Raw genomic sequence first — 17341 nt, 5'->3', positions numbered from 1 at the left:
CTTTGAACTTGGACTTAAAGCCTCCAAATTGTAAGAATAAACTCCTGTTTGTTAAGGCCATCCCATTGGTGGTATATTCTTGTCAGAGTGACACTAGGTAACCAGAACAAGGAACTTATTCAAATTTTACCCATTATCTTGCTAAGGTTGTTTTTTCTGGTATTGATGATTTTTGAATGTTAAACCAACCTTGCATTCCTGAGATATATCCTAGCTGTTTGTCATACATACTGCTAGATTTACTAATATTCATGAAGAATTGTTTTATACTGCTATGTTAAAATAAATTAATAATAATAATAATAATAAACCCACTGCTGTGGAGTCTATCCTGACTCATAGCGACCCCTCCTTGGGTTTCTGAGGCAATATTTCTATGGGAGTAGATTGCTCAGTCTTCCTTCCAAGGAGTGGCTGGTGGGTTTGAACCTCCAGCCTCTGGTTAGCAGTCAAATGCCTTAGGCACTACATCACCAGATGTATTAATATTTTGAAAGAATTTTCTGTCTACATTCATGATAGATATTCACCTGTAATTTTATTTCTTGTAGTGTGTTTGTCAGCTTTTGGTATCAAATTCATGCTGGTCTCATAAAACGGCTTGAGAAAAGTTCTCTTGGACTCCATTTCAATGATCTCTTGCTATGAACCAAACCATCTAAAAGTGTAGTGACTGAAAACAACATTGGTATATTATTTCTCATATTAATGTAGGTCAGAAATTTGGGAGGCTTGGGTGGGTGTTTCTTCTGTTCCATGTGGCATTGGTTGGGGTAACTCACTTGTCTTCATTCTGCTAGAAGGCAGACTTACATTGAAAATCCAAAAAGGCTTTAGTTATATGTCTTGCTTGCTGGTTTTCCTCTTTATAGACTTTATCTCTCCATATAAGTCTTTCATCATTAAGTAACCTAGCCTGAGTTTCTTCTAGCATGGTGACTGGCTTTCCAGAATGAAAGTCTCTTTAGGAGAAAATGTCTCTTTAAGACCATGACTGGAACTGGCGCTGGGTCACTTCTGCCATAATATAAGGGTCAAAGCAAGAGAGAAGTCCAGCCTGGATTCACAGGGACAGCAAGTAGATTTTACATCTTCATGGGAGCAGTGGTACAGGATATATATCACCCTCTCCCCCAAAAAAACTCATTGCCATTAAGTCAATTTTGACTCATAATTACCCCCATTGGGTTTCTGAGGCTGTAAATCTTTACAGAAATAGATCACCCCATCTTCCTTCCATGGAGCAGCTGATGGGTTTGAACTGCTGACCTTCTGGTTAGCAGCCAAAATCCTTGTCCACTATGCCACCAGAGCTCTTATAGGATATATGGCCATATTTAATCCACTTCATACTGTATTTTCTGAAAAATTTTGTGTAAGACTGGTAACATTTCTGCAATGTTTGATATACTTAACCTGTGAAAACATTTTGGGGCTTAAGCTTTCTTTGAGAGAAGGTTGATAATAAATTTAACTTCTTAAGAGATAAAAAACTATTTAGAGTATATTTCTTCTTAAATCAGTTTCAGAAAGTTTTGTTGTTGTTTTCTATTGTGATTTGGGTGAAAGTTTACAGAGAAAATTCATTTTCCATACAGCAGTTCACATACACTTTGTCACATGACATTGACTACAATTTATCACAATGCAACAGCTCCCCTCCCACTTCCTCCCCATACTTACCTCTTCCCTGTGTTCATCCCTCCATGCACTCCTGACCCCTGAGCTGTCTCCCTGTGCATACACGACCCTTCTATTCTCCCTTGATTGTTCTCTCCAAGGAGTGTATCTACCTAGTGTAAATGTTCACCTTATATGCCTATCTTTTGTTTGACTAGAAGCCACAGGTGTGGGTTCAATTCCAGACCTGAAGGGCAGGTAGGAGCCATAGTCTCAGTGGTTCCATCAGGCTCTATCAGACCAGCAAAACTGGTCCTTTTTTTTTTTTTCCCAAAATGATTTTGAGTTTTATTCCACATTTTTCTCCCACTATATCCAGGATCTCCTACATAGATTCCCCTCTGAGCTGTTGACAGTGGTAGCCAGGTACCATCTAGTTCTTCTGGTGTCATATTCGTATAGGCTGAGGACCACATGGTGTACCTGTTTCTTGGACTAGTTGTTTCCATGGATCTTTGGTTTTCTTCATTCTTCTTTGCTCTGGGCAAGGAGAGACTCATCGTTGCATCCAGATGGCTGCTTGCAAGCTTTTAAGATCCCAGTCACTAGTCGCCAAAGTAGGATGTGGAACAATGTTTTGTGTAATATGTTATGTCAATTAAGCTTGATGTTCCCTGCAACTATGGTCCCAAGCCCAGAGGTCCAACTACGCCCTCCCTCTAGGTAGCTGACTGTGGCCAAGAAGTGACTACAAACTTTTCCCTTACCAACTCTACTATATACCTGGGAATTCTTACAGAACATACAAATACACTTGTAGAAACATTGTCTGCCAACCCTACACATAGTCTTGGGCACACTCTCCCCTGCATGTTGTTGTTGTTATGTGCCATTGAGTTAGACCCAACTCATAGCGACCCCTCTTTGAGTTTCCCAGGCAGTATCACTACGGAAGTAGATTGCCAATCTTCCTTCCCCTTCCGAGGAGTGGCTGGCTAGTGAGTTTGAACCTCCTGCCTTCTGGTTAGCAGTCAAGTTGCCTTAGGCACGAAACTATCAGAGACAAAACTAATAGTTCAGCCTGTCCGCCCACTCATTGTTTTTAAGGTTGTTAAATTATTGGCACAGAGTTGTTCATAATATTATCATTTTATTGTCCTAAAGAGCTATAGTGATATCTCATCTTTAATCCCTGATACGGGCGAATTGTCCTTTTTTCTCTTTTTGTCTTGATAGGTCTTACTAGAATTTCTTAATTTTATTGATATTTTCAAAGAACTAACCTTTGGCTTTTTAATTTTCTCTGTTGTTTGTTTCTATTGCAATTGTTTCTGCTCTTATCTTTGTTATTTCCTTATTTCAACTAACTTTAGGTTTATTTTCTCTTTTTTTCTAGTTTTTTGAGTGCAAATGGAAGTCATTGCTTTAAAACTGCACTAATTTAGCTGCATCCAACACATATTGGTGTTTTATGATTATAATTTCATTCACTTCATAATATTTTCTACATTGTTCTGATTTATTCTATAATCCATAGGTTATTTTAAAATGTGTTATTTAATTTCCACACATTTGGGGCTTTTCTATATATTATCTTATTAATTTTTAATTTAATTCCATGTAATCACAGGTCTATTCTGTAATATTTCAATCCTTATGGCTCATGTGCTCTTGAAAAAAATGTGTACTGTGCTGTAGTTAGGTAATTGTCCTATAATTGTTCATTAAGGTAAGTTAGGTCATAGTACTGCTCACATCTATCAGTTCACTGATTTATTGTCTAGTTCTTGTTTCAGTTGCTGAGAAGAGGAATTTCCAACCATGATCATTAGTTTGTCTACTCTCTTTAGGTCTGTCAGTTTTTGCTTCCTAACTAGGTATGTTATTAGACACACACTTTTAAGATTGTTATGTCTTCTTAATGAATTGACCCTTTTGTCGTTTTGAAATGTCCTTTATTCCCAGTAATACTACTTGTTTTGAAGTTTACTTTACTGATATTAACATAGCTAGATGAATTTTATATGCTTACTAATTGCATGGTCTCTCTTCTCCATTCTTACTCTCTATCAATCTGTGTTTTCATATGGCTTTTAGACATTCTCCTATGCCTTTAAATTATATATGTAACATTTCAGAGTTTATAATTGCAATATCTGGGAGGGTTACACTGATATAAGGTACTCCACCACAATGAGACCTGCAGCCATTCCTTGTCTTCTCTTTATAAAAGAAAAGGTGATTACAAAATTAATGCTTAATCATTGAGTAAAAGTCAGAGGATAGAGAAAAGCATATTGAACAAAAAGAGATAAACCCAATCCCTTCAGCTAACCACTGCCGATATTTTGCTATCTGTCTTTCCAGTCTTTTGGCTATCTATCTATCTATCTATCTATCTATCTATTATTTATCTATCTTTCATCTCCATCTCCCTTGTCATGTGGCATCACTGCTTTCTTGATTTTCTTCCTCCTTTCTCTAGCCATTCTTCTTCATGGGTTTCTTCTTCCCTACCCATTCATTTAATACCATATATATTTTATGAATAGGGACTACCTGTAAAATATCTCAGTGTCTTTGTTGTTGTTGTTATGTGCCATCGAGTCAGACCCAACTCATAGCAACCCCTCCTTGGGTTTCCGAGGTGGTAACACTATGGAAGTAGATTGCCCCATCTTCCTTCTGAGGAGTGGCTGGTGGGTTTGAACCACCAGCCTTCTGGTTAGCAGTCAAGTGCCTTAGGCATTACGCTACCAGAGCTCAGTATCTTTAGTCCTCACCAAACTATAGGCATTTAACAGAAGTGTGCAGACCTACTGAATTTCCCTGGACAAGATGAAAGTTTACTTTAACCTACAAGTATTCATTCTGTATGAGCTCTGGTGGTGTAGTGGGTAAGGCATTTATTTGGTAAGGTCAGTGGTTCAAACCCACCAGCTGCTCCATGGAAAGAAGACGAGGCAATCTACTTTTGTAAAGATTTACAGCCTTGGAAACCAAATGGGGATTGTTATGAGTCGAAATTGACTCATTGGCAATGGGATTGGTTTGGTTTTTAGTATACATTCTGTAGTAACCACTACAGGTATTCACACATTTGGTTCTCTTTTTTATGCGCATGGTAGGCCTACACTTCCTTGCCCTGTTCTGTGGCCATGTGACTTGCCTTGGGTAATAAAATATGAGCAGAATAGATGTGTATTACATCTGAAGACAAACTTTAAAGATTGATGATCGTTTTGCCAGTGTCTCTCCCTCTGCTGAGGTGATCAGCAATGTTTCACTTAGAGGCTCCTCCATAGGCTGGATCCCAGATTAAGGATGATGGCAACATGGGGCAGAGACTCCACCTGACCCACAATAAACATGGAACACAATATGAAATAAACTTTTGCTGTTTTAAGTCAGAGGCTGGTTAACTGTGTCTGTGGGCTGTGTTTTGTAACTAAGGTTGTATTGGGACACAGCCACACCATTCATATATGCAACACCTATGGCTGTTTTCACACTACAATAGCAGAATCCAACAGTTGCTACAGAGAATTTATGGCCCACAAGCCTAAAGAATTTACTATCTGGCCCTTTAAGGGGGGTGGCGAAAAGTATGCCAATTCCTCGTTTAAGCCACTAAAATTTGGGAGTTGTTACTGCAGCATAATCTAGGAAGCCTCGACCAACATACCTTCCAAATTTCCAAATGAGTATAGGAACACTCCAGAGGAAGAAGGCCACAGAAAGTCAGATCCAGTGACCTCGAACAGAGTAGCTAAATCTCTGTTTCTTCATTTTTTAAAACTCATCATACTCTTTTTATATTTTTAAAATATTTTTATTAGATATATATTAAAAAAAAACCCTCACACTATTTTTAATGTTTAGAATTTAAATCATTTGTCCTTTCTGAAAAGTCAAAACTGTGTAACTTCTAAAGGTTTTATTTTGATCTTAAAGATCTATGTTTTTGTTTTTGATTGCAGAATATCAGGGTGAGCACCAGTTCTCCTTTCTTGGTAGAGAGTAGGGCACAGCATGGCTCACTTTCAACATCAACTTGTTCTCTCCTTTGTCATCAGTGAACCCTCGCAGATTCTAGAAATGACCCTCCAGCCCATGGGAAGGATTGTGATTGTACAGGCCCAGAGAATCACTAAAGAGGAAAACATTGAGGGGAGGAAACATTGTGTTTAGAACTCAAACAGAAATGTATTCCTCTCTTCCAGACTCCAAAAGGGAGGCCTAGGGCAGCCACACTACTGAAACAGGATGAAAGGGGACTGACAAGTCAGAGGACGTGACCCTGAGGACATAACCTCAAGTGAGGGTTTTGAAAAGGGAAGAATCATCTCACTAAAGAGGAAGGATGGCAGGAATGCCCATTGGAGGGCTTGCTCAGTGTTTTATGCAGAGAGACTGTACTAATGAGAACCCCAACAATCACCATTTGTGGTAGTTATGTTTGTGTGTCAACTTGGCTGGGCCTGGTTGAGTGGCTGGGCAGCTGGTGGTAGTTATTCCTCATGATGAGACTGGCAATCAACTCCATGGTGGGATCTACCAAAAGCAGCTGAGTAGCTAGCTGCCTTTGGGTATGTGGTCTGCTTCCTGTATATAAGGAGAAGCCTTTGGGAATGGTCTCTAGTATATAGCGTGCTTGGACCCTGCATGTAGCCGTGTCGTTGCTCAGCAGCCTGCTCTGCTCTGCCGACCTGGGGACTTACAGTGTACTTGAATTAATGGCCTGCTGTGTGGTTTGGTAACATCAGGACTGTGCCTTTTTACTTGTCAACTTTGGGCTTGGCAGCCTCAGCTGTCAACAGCTGTCTGAGTGAAGAAATGCCTCTAGCTCCAGTGGGCTGGGAGCAGGAGGCAGAGCTGGACCCCAAGGTTGAGGGGCTTTTACCCAGTCCCTAGAGCCTGGCACTTTGAACTTGGACTTAAAGCCTCCAAATTGTAAGAATAAACTCCTGTTTGTTAAGGCCATCCCATTTGTGGTATATTCTTGTCAGAGCGGCACTAGGGAACCAGAACACCATTGTACCTGCTGGGTACACATGTGACTTCCAGTGTTCTCTGGATCTCAGACCAACTCCTTTGTTCCCATCCTTTCTCCCAGAACCTCTTCCCTTTTACCAGTTGCCACCACCTACCCTACTTCCTAGGATTCCTTAGACTGAACCCCTACCCTCTCACATTCACCCAATTTTTTGTCCATGAAATAAGCACAGGGACCTTTTGTATCTCACTGGAAGTGAAAAGACCCCAGGCCTGAGATGCTAGCTGCACCCTTACCAGTAACTAATGATGCAACCATGGGCATGTCACTTAGTCCCTTGGCCTGGCCTTCACCTATAAAATTAGGAGTTGTTGTTGTTGTTGTTATGTTGGCGTCGAGTCGGCCCCGACTCATAGCGACCCCTCCTTGGGTTTCCGAGGCAGTATCACTACGGAAGTAGGATTGCCCAACCTTCCTTCCGAGGAGTGGCTGGTGGGTTTGAACCGCCAGCCATCTGGTTAGCAGGCAAGTGTCTTAGCCACTATGCTACCAGAGGCATAAGCAATTATATTACACTGAGTCTAGGAAGATTGGGCAATCTACTTCCGTAGTGATACTGCCTCGGAAACCCAGGGAGGGGTCGCTATGAGTCGGATACAACTCCATGGCAGTGGTTGCGTTTGGTTGTTAGTGGATTAGGTAGAGTTTATCTCAGGAGATGGAGACCAGAGTCTGCCATCTGTTTTTCTCCCACCTCCCTTCTTCTTTAGGATTCGCTTCTTGATACAGGTAAGTATGCTTTTGGACTGTGTGTGCTGAGTGCAAGAGCTTCCTGTGGAACTCAAACAAACTAGTAGCAACTAGGGGTGGTGGGTCTTCCTACCTGGAAGTACCCCCCTTTCACCCTTGGTTGGTAGGAAGAGTGAAAGCAACAGGTCCAAAGGGAGTCTCCCTTCCGTGGTAGAAGAAGAACAGTGCAGTGCACAGAGTTCAAACCCCAACTCTGCCAATGACTTGGGCAAGTGAAATTGATCTACCTGGGCTTCAGTCTCTGCTTTTGCAACCAAAGTTAACCTGAGGAAGAAATGCCATAATGTTTGTAAAGTGCTTGGCTGGTAGGGGCTCAAGATGCATTCCTTTCCTTCTTTCTTTTATTATTGGGGCCCCAGAAGCCCTACTAGAAGTTGCCAAGCAACCACAGGCATCCCAGCCCCGATTCTATTCTGGTTCCTCCTCTCTCTCCTCTAAAAAGTTCTCCCCTGGCTTGGCTCACGATTAGAGTCTACTAGGGGCTTCCCCCTAACCCAGACACACCAGCCCTCCTGCACCACCTGAGGGAGGACGTCTCACCAAAGAGGGATGGGGGCCCTTTCCAGGTGCAAAACCGGTAATGGGGCGACCCTGGAGCAAGCGGCCGCGGAGGGGCGGCAACGGCTGTGGATTGGCTGGCAGGGTGGCCAACGGTCTCGTTTCTGCTTCTCTCTAGGGAAAAAAAAAAAAAAAAGAATCATCTATTAAGGACGGTCGTCGCCTTACTCTTCCTAGAGAGCCGCAGTTCCCCGGAAGCTTCCCCCTTCTTGCCTGCTCCGCGTCTCGAGGGAGACCGTCTGGCTTCGTGGACGCAGCTGGCGCAGCTCCGTACCCCACCCCCATTGCGCAAAGCTTAAAAGGAAAACAAAACCATGTTTACAAGGCGGAAAGAGACAAGAGGAACCCTGAGACTATTGCCCTGAGAAAACCTTCTAATTTACAACTGATGTCACTGCCGGAGGCCACCTTCCACCCAAGTAGCAGGCGGGACTAGCAAACAAACAACGTGAAGAATGTGCTCCTCTGAACAATAGGAGACGGAAAGGGCAATGTTTGCCCCAGAACCAAAAGAAGGCAGGGAGGGACAGGGTAATCTGCCGAGTGGAATCAGGGAACACAGGGAGGAACTGGGGAGAGTGCTGACACGTTGCGGGGACTGCAATAAACTATTGATAGTGAAAACTAATTAGCTATGTAAACTTTCACCTAAAGCATAATAAAATGTTAAAAACAAACAAAAAATCGAAACAAGGAAAAACTCCTGAAACAAGACGAAAAGTTTAAGAGGAGATAAATAATGATGGCGAGGTGACGGCGTGATTACGGAGTTGCAAATCTTGGCGATTAGCTGGCTCCGCAAAACTCGCTCCCCCACCCCCACCTCCCCCACCCCCGCGGCCCAAGCACAAAGGATCCCCAGGAAGAGGCTCAGAGCTCCCAGGAGAGTTGAGATTCTCAGCCCAGACGTTCGCCTTTGTGCCCTGGAGTCAGAAGCTACAGGGTCAGCGGGTGGTGGCGGCAGCTGGACTCCCCAGGCAGGGTGGTGCGCTCCGCGGGGCGCGCCGGGGCTTCCCCCTGGGATGGACTGAGGGCAAGAGGGTGGAAAATGGGTGCTGGGGCAGATTATGAAAAGAGGCCCAAGTTGCCCCCGCAGCCAAGGTCTTATTGGGCCATTTTCTGTATTAGGCAACTGAGAAAATTGGGAATGTGGGTAAGATGATGGCTGGAAGGGGAAAAGATGAGAAAAGAGAGGTGGAATCAATAGAACAAAGTCAATTCTTTAGACCAGCCCCAGGATGGCAAACTCAAATAGAAAGTGGTTTGCTGGAGAACAGCACTTCTCAAAGTACTTCCTGGACCAGCAATTTCAGCATCACCTGGGAACTTGTCAGAAATGCAAACCTCCAGAATGAGAAACTCTTGGGGTGAGGCCCAGCCACCTGAGTTTCAACAAGCCCTCCAGGTGAGTTTGAGGACCACTGGCAGAAGGGAAGGGGCACTGGCCTGTGGGCTGGGAAGCAGGATCCTTCAGTTTTTCCTTCAGTAAAAGGAAGGATTGGACTAGATCAAGGGACACACAGCTGATGGAGTGAGGCAGGTCACACAGAGTGAGGTGGGCCAGGTAGGTAAGGTGTTACACTGGGGAGGAACTTCAGGCTCTGCCAACCAACTGTTACCTGGTTTGAATTTGGGCCAAGGGTTGCTATATTATCTGATTTTACAAGAAAAACTGGAAACTAGGGTTTTTAAAATGTGAAAGTTCTTATTTTTAAATGTTGGCAACGAATTAAACATTTTCAAAACACTGTTTGGGTTCTAATTGCAGGCCAATCTGCAGCCTAGATTTGCCCTATGGGTGCCAGTTTGTGTTTTCTAGACTCCAGGATCTCACTTTGTTCTTAAATAGTCTGTAATACTGACATAAAATATAGTTGCTGCTTTGAAATAGAAGAGTACGGTTTCCTGGACTTTTATGAGAGAAAGTTTTTTGTTTTTATGTTTATTATCATGAAAACATACACAACAAAACATTTACCAATGTAACAACGTCCCATTTACAGCTCAGGGACATTGATGACATTTTTCATGTTGTGCCACCATTATTGCTATCCTTTTCCAACATAAACTCAATCCCCTGCAAACAAAAGCTTCTGCTTTCCCCCTGCCTCCTGCCTCTGGGAACCTAATCTTTGGGGTGTGTGTGTGTGTGTGTGTGTGTGTATAAAGAGTTTCCTTCCATGTATAAATCTTTCCTTAACTTTTTGCAATAGTGAATTAATATAATATCTGTGATTGACATTTCACTCAGTATAATGTCCTCCAAGTTCATCCGTAGGAGCCTAAGGCATTTGACTGCTAACCAGAAGGCTGGAGGTTCAAACCCACCAGCCACTCCTCGGAAGGAAGGTTAGGCAATCTACTTCCATAGTGATTGTTGTTGTTGTTGTTATGTGCCGTCGGGTCAAACCCGACTCATAGTGATACCACCTTGGAAACTCAAGGAGGCGTTGCTATGAGTTGGGCTCAAGTCGATGGCAGTGAGTTTGGTTTGAGTTTGAGTTTATCCATGTTATGCAGTATTTTGCCAATTCTACGTTATTCTTTAGTGTTGCATAGTATTCCATTATGTGTATGTTCCATAGTTTGGTTATCCATTCTTCTGTTGATGGGCATATAAGTTTTCTTCCATCTGTTTGCTATTGTGAATAGTGCTGCAGTGAGCATGGATGTGCATATATCTGTTCTTACTCTGGCTGGGGTCATTGTCAGAGCTGGGGTTCAAATTCTGTCCACTGCACTGTTCTTCCCCTACCATGGAAGGGAGGCTCCCTTTGGACCTGTTGCTTTCACTCTGCCCACCAACCAAGGGTGAAAGGGGGGGGACTTCCAGGTAGGAAGACCCACCACCCCTAGTTGCTACTAGTTTCTTTGGGTTCCACAGGAAGCTCTTGCACTCAGTACACACAGTCCAAAAGCACACTTACCTGTAGGCTATAAGAAGTGATACTTATCACTTCTTTAGGATATATTCCTAGTGATGGGATTGCTGCATCAAATGGTGTTCCCAGCTTTTTAAGGAATTGCCATACCAATTTCCACAGTGGTCATATCATTTTACAGTCCCACCAGCAGAGAGTCCTAGTGAGAGAAAGTTTTTAGAACATATAGTTAGTTGCCATGAAGTCGATTCTGACTCATGGTGACCCCATGTGTGCTCCATGGGGTTTTCAAGGCTATGACCTTTCAGAAACAGATCACCAGGCCTTTCTTCCAAGAAGCCTCTGGATGGACTTGTTCTTTCATTTAGCAAACGAGTGTGCTAACCATTTGCATCATAGCTAGTGTTTTTCCTACATGCCAGACATTATTTTAAGTGCTTTGCATTTATTAACCGTTTTAATCCTACAATAACCCTGTGAGATGGATACAATTATAGTCTTCCATTACACAAATGATAAAACAGGCATAGAGAGGTTAAGAGACTCAACAGCTGGTACTCAGTAAGTGGCAGAGCTGGCAGTCTAGCTGGCTCCAGAGCCTACCACACTTTACTCCTTCCCCCACTCTCAGTGGAATAAGCCTCATCCTATCTCCCCCAGATGGTGATCCCAGGAATGTGGCAACGCGGAAGGACACAATGGGCCTGTGCTGATGGCGCTGAGCAGACCAGGCACACATGAGCTGTGATCCAATCCCAGCCAGCCCACTCCCCTGCAACATACAGGCTAATGTAACCAGTCGGGCTTAAGGTGTCACAGAGTTTGACAGCTTTAACAAAGGAGGTGTCATCCAGAGAAGATGAAAGAGCAGAACTGTTTATTTGAGGATTAGAGTCTTAAGAAATGTCTGTAACCCTGCAAGCTGCATTTCTGCATCTTACCCTCCTTCTTCCTGGCAGTATTTAATGTCACGAGGCTATCTAGGTAGAGGAGCAAGCTCCCTATCATGCAGCCAGTGTGCACACTTTTCTTAAGTTCAGATGGAAAAAGCTCTGAATATAGAGTCAGAAGACCAGGATACTACATCCAGTCTTATAAATAATTGACATACGACTTGAGGAAATTTATTTTACCTTTCTGGATCCCAGATAGTTAATCTGTATTTTCCAGTATGGTAGCTATTAACCACCAGTGGCTAATTAAAAATTCAGTTTCTTAGTGGTTGTCGTGGGAGCTCTGGTAGCGTAGTGCCTAAGGCACTTGACTGCTAACCAGAAGGCTGGTGGTTCAAACCCACCAGCCACTCCTCAGAAGGAAGGTTGGGCAATCTACTTCAGTGGTGATACCACCTCGGAAACCCAAGGAGGGGTCATTATGAGTTGGGTCATTATAGTGGTTGTTGTTGTTGTTGTTATGTGTCGTTGAGTCGGATCTTATTCATAGCAACCTCTCCTTGGGTTTCCAAGGCAGTATCACTACGGAAGTAGATTGCCTAACCTTCCTTCCGAGGAGTGGCTGGTGGGTTTGAACCTCCAGCCTTCTGGTTAGCAGTCAAGTGCCTTAGGCACTACACTACCAGAGCTTTCTTCTCAGTGGTACTAGCTACAATACAAGTGCTCAGTAGCCACATCATACTGGGTGATGCAGATATAGAACATTTCTATCAATGCTAAAAATTTCTTTTGGACAGTGCCTTTGTGATTGGATTAGATCATCCTGAAGCTCTTTGAACACCTAAATTCTGCATTTTGTTTGTTTCTGATACCTGAGCAGTCACTACTCACTCTGTAGGGTGAGGTATGGTTAACTAGTCATAGTCTTGGCTAGTGGGCTCCACTTGTGGTCAAAAGCAGCTGCTAAGATTTACAGCTTGGAAAGCCAATGGGGGTTGCTATAAGATGAGTTGGAATCATCTTGATGTTAGCAAGTTTGTTTTTTTTTTTTGGTTTTTAGAGATGTCCAGTCAGAAATAGTGATGAAGCTTTTGACCAGCAGCATTCCCTTTCTTTGAATCCTGCTTGGCCCATCAGAGAAGTGAACACTGGATCACATTATTTGGAGAAAAAATTATATATATATATATATATATATATATACACATACATTTCAGTGTCTTTCCTTTCACCAATGTCACCATGCTGGTCACAGACTCTCCATACCTTTCCTTCCCTCACGTCAATCAACATGTGACCCCCAAATAGTCCAAGATTTTCCCTCCCCTTCCCTCCCATTCCCCATAACCAACAAAGTGAGTTTCCTTCCCTGAATAAACCTTTCCTTGACTTTTTAAAGAGTGGACTCATACAATATTTATCCATCTGTGATTGACTTGTTTCACTCCGCATAATATCCTCTAAATTCATCCATGTTGCAAGATGATTCATATATTCTTCATTATTCTGTAATGTAGCATAGTATTCCATTGAGCGAATGCACCATAGTTTGGTTATCCATTCATCTGTCAATGGGCATTTAGGTTGTTTCCATCTCTTTGCTATAGTGAATTATGCTGCAATGAACATGGGTGTGCATATATCTGTTCATGTACTTTCTCTCACCTCTCTAGGACATATTTCTAGTAATGGAATTTCTAGATCAAATGATATTTTTATTTTCAGTTTTTTAAGGAAACATCATACTATTTTGCACAACGTTTATACCATTTTGCAGTCCCACCAGCAGTGTATGAGAGTTCCAATCTCTCCACAGTCTTGCCAGCATTTGCTATTTTCTGTCTTGTTGACTTTGCTATTAGTGCTGGGTGAGATGATATCTCGTTGTTGTTTTGATTTACATCTCTCTAATGGCTAATGAGGGAGCTCTGGTAACATAGTGGCTAAGGCACTTACTGCTAACCAGAAGGCTGGCGGTTCAAACCCACCAGCCACTCCTCGGAAGGAAGATGGAGCAATCTACTTCCGTAGTGATACTGCCTCGGAAACCCAAGGAGGGGTTGCTATGAGTCAGGTCTGACTCGACGGCACATAACAACAACAACAATGGCTAATGATCGTGAGCATTTCCTCATGGGAATAGGAATAATATTGTTGCAACTTCAAGAATTCTAGGAGTCTGTGCCCCTAGTCTAATGGAGAGATGAAAATATGAGGGCCACCCTGAAATAATAGTAACAATTAACTTTTATTTAGAACTTAGTACATGCCAGGCACTGTCCTAAGCACTTAACAGGTTTTAGCTCATTTAACCCTCATAGAAATGCTATGAGGTGAGTATGATTAGTAGCCCCACTTGACAGAGGGGGAAGCTGAGAAACAGAGCTGTGTTTTAGACTGCCAGATAAAATACAGCACTGAAATTCAAATTGTGCCAGATGTCCTGTATTTTTGTTTGCCAAACAGACACTTCTAGCTGAGGTGCAAGTCCAGGCATTCTGGCTCCAGAACCTGTAGTCTTAATCCCTGAATTTTGATGCCTTTTGAAATAGGAAGGTGATTTCTGGTGCTACCTTCTAAGACAAAAGGGATCATCTTCTTGGAGCTACATAGCTTTCCTCCTCAATGACACCTCCACATACTCATTCTCAAAAGCATGGACATCATGGACCAGAGCATGAAGAATTTGGAAGTACATGGTTTATGAAAACTGACAGTCAGATGCATGGTAACAGAATCTAGCTTTTCTATTCCAAAGCCTAAAAACCCTGCTTCATCCCCAAGCAAGTAGCTTCCATTATTCCCAGAATTTCCAGGTGCATCTCCTCCTTCCACCAAATGGAAGCCCCCTCTGTGCTTTAGCTTTAACACTAGACACAGTGGTTCTTAAAAGTCAAGCTGATGACTTCTGCATGAGAATACCTGGGATACCTGTTTCATGAGCTGATTCCAGACCTGCTGGACCAGAATCCCCAGGGGTGGGGCTTGAGCATCTAGCTTTTTAAATAAGCTCTCAGGTAATTCTTTTGGGTACCCAGGTTTGATGACCACAGTGCCAGAGGTGCTCCCTGGGGCCCCTGCCTGATCTCAGGAACTTTTCCCTCTTCTTAAGGTCCTAAGCTGTATCAAAGTCCACACGCAGTTGCCTCAGCCCCCAGTGCCTGCCGCTGAGCTTGTTACCCTGGATCCCTTCTAGTCTCTTCTCCTGTCCTACCCTCAGTTGTTTCCTCCATCCATCTCTTGTTCATTCTTCCCACCACAGAGCTGGATTCTCCCCAACTTTTCCCTCCTACCACTGTCCTGGATCCTTTTAGTCCATTTCTCCTCCATCACTATATTAATATTTTCCCAAGCCATTCTCATATTATATCCACATTCATAGAATCTTAGCAAGTTTGATTTCTGGATGAGACCTCACAGAAAGAATTTCCACTTTACAGATGGAAAAAAGGCTTTAAAGCATGAAAAAACTCTCCCAAGTTGCAGAGATAGCCGGGGTGTAGGGGGGCTGCCCAAAGCACCTGGACTGAGGCCTAGGCATATGCACTAATGATACTGATATCTTGTATTTACAGGGACAAAGGGTACTGTTCCATGCTAGATCTGATCTAAAACAAAAGGTATTTGATGCCATGGAAAGATTTGACAATCTATAAGGGTGGTGGTTGAACAAAATGGTGAACATAATTAGTGTTAGTGAACAAACATGGAGCTTGTTGAAAATGCAAATGTTTGCTATATTTAGCATGATAAAAAATTTTTTTAAATGATTTTGGTGCTTTCTCATACTTTTTGGGATGGTTTTAACAGTAAATCTATTGATGAGTAGTCAAGATCAGCCCAAATCAACTAGCCATGGCCTAGGAATTCTTGGAGTCTATAAAATGTGACATTAACTAGGCCTGTCAATCATTTAATTATCTTCATGCAGTTGCAGAAACTATGACTCCACTACCAATGAACTGCACTGACAGGTGAGACTTGTGGGCAGTGGCCTGGGGGTGTCCTGTTTGACCTTCAGTGCAGAGGCTAGACAAGCATTCTTATTTTTCTCTAAAAACCTACCCTAGAGCTGCAATCTATTAGTATTCAGCAACTTTTTGTAACCCCAGCACTTATCATTTCTGTGGTGTGCGAGAGAAAGAATGTGCAATCTTATTAGAGAAACAAGACAAGAGTTGAAACAGGTGTCTGCTCCCACCCGGTATCCAAATCAGTGAGGAACGACTCTGAACCCTGAGATAATCTGGAAACGGAGAGTGCTAGGAACTCTTTAATGGATTCACAAACTGAGTGCCGAGGGCCTACTATGTGTTGACCACTGTGCTGAGTGCTAAAGAAGTGGAAGGAGCTGAATAGAAGGACACAGTATCTGCACGTAGGGACCTAGAGGAAGTTTGCTGTTGTTAGGTACCTTCAAGTCAGTTCTGACTCACAGCAACCCTATGGACAACAGAAAAAAACCACTGCTTAGTCCTATCCTCACCATTGTTGCTACACTTGAGACAATTGTTGCAGCCACCATGTCAGTTATCTCCTTGAAGGTCTTCCTCTTTTGCGTTAATCCTCTACTTTACCAAGCATAGTGTCCTTTTCCAGGGACTTGTCCCTCTTGATAACATGTCCAAAGTACCTGAGTCTACGTCTTGCCATCCTCCCTCTTAAGGAACATTCTGGCTGTACTTCTTCCAACACAGATTTTCTTCATTATTCTGGCAGTCTACGGTATATTCAATATTCTTTGCAAACACCGTAATTCAAAGGCATCAATTCTCTTTATTCTTCCTTATTTGAAGGAGGCAATTGAAAATATCATGGCTTGTGTCAGGTGCACTTTAGTCCTCAAAATGATACCTTTGCTTTTTAACACTTAAAAGGGGTCTTTTGCAGCAGATTGGCCCAATGCAGTACATTGTTAGATTTCTTGATTGAGGTTTCCCTGGGCATTGATTGTGGATCTAAGTATGTACTTGACAACTTCAATCTTTTCTCCACTTTTTATAATGTTGCTTATTGCTCCAGTTGTGAAGGTTTTTTTTTTTTTTTTTCGGTATGTTAAGGTATAATCCATCTTCATCAGTAATTTCTTCAAGTCTTCTTCATTTTCACCAAGAAAGTTTGTGCCATCTGTGTATCATAGGTTGTTAATGAGTCTTCCTTCCTGATGCCACATTCTTCTTCATATATTCCAGCTTCTTGGATTATTTGCTCAGTATATATAGATTGAATCAGCATGTTGAAAGGATGCACACCTTTCCTGATTTTAAACCATGCAGTATACCCTTGTTCTGTTCAAACAACTGCCTCTTGGTCTTATGCACAGGTTCTGCATGAGTACAATTAAGTGTTCTGAAATTCCCACTATTGTCAATGTTATCCATAATTTATTATGACCCACACAGTCAAATGTCTTTGCACAGTCAATAAAACTCAAGTAAACACCTTTCTGGTATTCTCCATTTTCAGCCAAGATTCGTTTGACATCAGCAATGATATCCCTCACTCCACATCCTCTTCTGAATCCACCTTGAAATTCTGGCAGTTCCCTCTTGATATACTACTGCAACTGTTTTTGACTTATC

Source organism: Orycteropus afer, unplaced genomic scaffold, assembly GCF_000298275.1.
Source record: "Orycteropus afer afer isolate SDZICR_OR568_19922 unplaced genomic scaffold, OryAfe1.0 scaffold00431, whole genome shotgun sequence".
Lineage (NCBI taxonomy): Eukaryota > Metazoa > Chordata > Mammalia > Tubulidentata > Orycteropodidae > Orycteropus > Orycteropus afer.
This window is presented reverse-complemented; position numbering follows the sequence as displayed.